The 4,234-nt window shown below is 40.3% G+C and overlaps 1 pseudogene; it reads right to left on the bottom strand.

The window, feature by feature from the left end:
• Positions 1 to 1,179: 1,179 nt before the first annotated feature.
• Positions 1,180 to 2,449, bottom strand: LOC148026513 (transcription factor TGA2.2 pseudogene; annotated as a pseudogene).
• Positions 2,450 to 4,234: the final 1,785 nt, after the last annotated feature.

The raw sequence follows: 4,234 nt of genomic DNA, 5'->3' as shown, positions 1-4,234 counted from the left end.
CAAACTTGTTGACTACCTCCCTCGGTATGCCTCTTCATCAACTGATTCATGTGGACACCATCAATCAGATGAATTTCATCCTCAACGACAAACCTAGAGTGTCGTGAGCTTTCATTCTGACCAAATGGGGATGTGAGTATGGGCTACCCTTTGTATTCATCAACAGAGTGTGAGATAGAGGGTGGGGTGAGTGACCAGTCCTTGCCCTTAATATTTAATAGAGAGGTGAGATGTGTGAATAGAGTGTTGCATGCATGGGAGATGGGCCTCTCAATGCACAAAGCATAAACTTGTTTCTTTGCACGACATTATAAGGCTCCATGGCTTTCCTTCTTGCACCATATGCCAACACATGGCGGGAGGCACAATTACACCATCAATTGCACACAAGGCATACAACCTCGGCACAAGTCACAGTGAGGATTACATCAATGGGTTTCAGGAATGGGCTGCCTTCCTGAATGTTGAGAAACATGGCCCTAGAACTAGATCGGCTATGGTGGACACAAGTCAAAAACATGATACATGATCAAAATAAGGAATTGTAACTCAAGTGAATTAAGTTCCAAGATAGGTTGGCTTGGACTCATAAACAAAATCTTGAGTGACTCAATTGATAGTACCATTACCCCTAATCTTGCAAAGCTGCATGGAACCCCCAAATATATGTATCCCAAGGTTTATGTCATGTCAAGCTACATCAATGTACTTGTTTGTGTCCATATCAAATTCACTGAGAAAGAAGACCAAAAGGACCTCACAAAGAGGACTAGAGCACAAGATAATGAAAAACAAGTCAAAGATGAAGAACAAAAGACCAAGAAGATCGAGTACATCACCAAAAGAAGCCAAAGGAAGATAAATAAGATACGTTCTGCTATTGACAACAAAGAATTTTTCCCATAGTTGATCTTTATTTCCCATAGTGGCACTAGGCTCTCAAAGAGCTAGTCTCCTGGCCCATGTTTGCATGCAAGGGGGGGCAAAAGCCAACAAGGGTAGGAACTCATCATTTGAGGGGGGGTGTTGAGAATAGCAAATGATGCTTGCCCATAAGTGACTTTGTGTGAGAGATATGACAAAGATGTATGCTCTAGGAGCTCTAGGAAGAGATGTCCAAAATCCCATAAGCATAGATAGGAATAGTGGTACTATCCAAAAAGCTATAAAGGCATGTGCTTAACACTCATTAGATACCGTGTCTGCAAGATTTTGCTGAAGAACTTCCATGCCTTGCCTTGAGACAATGCATCCTCTACCTGTTTTGCAACTTGCACATAGCCAGAAGCTGCTATTTAGTGAGTGGCTCTAGTTGAGGAATTGAAATCTTCAAAATCTCAGATGGGCAAAAACCTCCCATCCACATGAAGCATCTCTTTGCAAGAGTCTTCCACATACTAGACATGATATGAAATAGAGCTACCTTGATACCTACCCCCTTGAGGCGGAACAACTCATCATAGTGAGTCATACAGTTATCAATAAGCAAGCACAAGCCGGTGTCACTCACATGTGCCATGAGTCCACATCTTAGCTCCAAGATTTTCCTATTCTGCTTTTCTACCCACCTTGCATAATCCATAATGAATGTAGCAGTCGTGAATTCATGGATCTACCCGCATCTCCAAATGCATATCCACCAACATAAACTCCCTGTTATCTAGCTCGATCACTCTTGTTCAATCTGATTTAGCTTCACTCGGCTTGATTCTAGTTGTTGGACACAAGAATTTTTTTTCTCAGACGGATTTTACAAGCAGCTTCCTGGTTCTGAACAAGCTTTCTAAGCCCCTTGGAGTCTATAAGCTTTGAGTGATTGTTATGTTCAAAAGACCTCGAAGCAACAACTATGTCTCCATGGTTCTCCACGGTTCACATTTTAAGAAGGAACATTCATTTTATTTTTAAGGTTTAATACCTAATAAAATTTCACCCATTTTTCAATCATTTCTTAAAATAAACTATTCATTAAACTAGTATCCTTCACTGCACTTTTTTCCCTTTTCAATAAATGCACTTTGTGGGATGGGCACGTGTAGTCCTTCAAGTTGTTTCTATTGTCAAACCTGATTATAGAAGTTCTAGTCATGTCATGTGTGGGTTGTTGTTGTATTACGGTTTGATTTCTATGATACGATTACATGGACAGTCTGTAGTTTTCTTTTCACCTGATCCGAGGATTTAGGGTGTGTGATTGTCTTGAATCGCATGAAGCTTTCAGTCGCATATATGTAGAGGTCTGCCAAATTTTTTCTAGGATGTGGATTGCTTGGGGTGGTCAGTTGGTTAGTCATGCGTGTGTGTGTGTGTGTGTTTATTCAGGTCGATCTCTTATTTATGGTTATCCTATTGTTTTGCATGCATTCATTGTGATTGTTTGTGTGTGTGGTGTGTGTATAATCCATCTGACTGGCGCCTCGTACTCCTCCTCTAGTCCAGTAAGTCCCATTGGTGTCTCACAACTATTCTTTATTACTAGAGTCTGAACTTATTGGCAAAGCAGGCTTAGCCAAGTTTGTTGCACTCTCATTGCCACTCATCCTGTAGAATAATGATACTTGTGATAAATTTCAGGCTTAGCCAAGTTTGTTGCACTCTCATTGCCATTCATCCTGTAGAATACTGATACTTGTATAGTAAGTGGTGTGGCCTTGTCACAGAGAAACAATTGTCGAATTGATGCCTAAAAGTTTAGGCAAGGCTCTATCTTTACCCTACGGGGAGACTCTTTCCCTACTGCTACACAACTATTCTCGAATGAGGATATCCTTAAATTGTTGCAAAAGTAGACACAAGATGTGTTGGATCCCAAGAAGGTTCTTACTACTTCTGGCATCAGTGTCTCCATGATCTCCAATTGTGTGTGGAAGCAGGTATGCCAAATTCTCCAAGATAGGTTTATGTCTGCCAAGACACCCTCTATATACATTTCAAAGGAGTTCTTTACAGCTTCTAGAATGGTGTTGAACGGCATAACTATTGATTGGAGTTTCTAGCTTTTGTTAAAGATGGATCAACACTTTGTCAGAGCCACAAGGGGTAATGTAACTAATGTTACATTTGGTTCCTACCTTTTTGTCTTTTTGACATATGCCACCCCTTTGAAAGAAGTTCCTACCTTGATAGTTGATCCACTAGAAGCTCCTCCCCCTACCGAATACTCTGATGTTGTCATTAAGGATCTTGATCATATCCCTCATGTGGTAGTTTAGAGGAAATGCTTAAACGAGTTGTTGAATCATCCCCAACTACTCCCCCAATCCCCATTCCTATTCAATCTAGCAGTCATCTACCAGCTTTCCTCACAATGCTGAATCTTTTCAGAGCACATCATGATGGTACTTTGGAGATTTCCATCCCTTTAAACACTTGGTAGTTGGAGATGCAATTCCCTTCCTATGTCAAGACATTTAGCGTTCTATTGAGCTCTCAATGACTGCATGTATCCAGTAGCTCTATTCCTCTTGCTATGACAAAGTCCAACAAACTAAAGAAGAGCTAAAAAAAGTAAATGAGGAGCTCGCTTCTTCTCATGAACACTTTTGTGATCTTTGTACCCAAATGGAGCAGTAGACTAAGATCATTGACGCTTAGAAAATGGAAATTTCTAGTTTATACACTCAATAGGTTGATACTAAAACCAAAGTGGTTAATGTGATTGAGGAGAGAGATATGTTATTAAAGGAATCTCAAGAGCTTCAAGCTTTGCTAGTTGCCTAAACAGAGGAGCTTGAAATAGCAAATACTACCCTAGAACAGGAGCAGAATCCAAATTCAGCAACTTAATGATCAATCAGTCAATCACGTTCTTCTTCATAGAGCCCTATTGTACATCCAGTTCCTTCTTTGTCCCCATTGGCAGACTTAGCAGTTCTCCACTAACAAGACACGTTATGTCCTTTGTTCCAAGCTAAAGTGGAAACGCTTCAATCTAGGATGGACTTATTATGGCCTTCATTTGAGTAGTTCCAAGAGTATGTTCCTCTAGATCAATCATTTTTTAATGCACTATCAGCTATAGAAGTTGGCCTTCTATATGGATCTTGGTCTTCTAACTTATTGACAGAAGTAGTCCAAATTGTTTTTGAAGACTCTGTGACTTCGGATACAATGCTGATGTATTATATGTATTTAAGAGGTGATATGTTGATTCTAGACGATGAAGATCTAGCTTGCAATGTCGGGGATGTGGTCTTACAAGCTGCCTTGTACATCAAACATTTGGAGTTGCTGA

Source organism: Lygodium microphyllum, chromosome 13 (genome assembly GCF_053477565.2).
Source record: "Lygodium microphyllum isolate KBCC chromosome 13, Lygodium_microphyllum_v1.1.10, whole genome shotgun sequence".
Lineage (NCBI taxonomy): Eukaryota > Viridiplantae > Streptophyta > Polypodiopsida > Schizaeales > Lygodiaceae > Lygodium > Lygodium microphyllum.
Note: the sequence above shows the minus strand (reverse complement) of the source record. Positions and strands in the feature narration are given on the sequence as shown.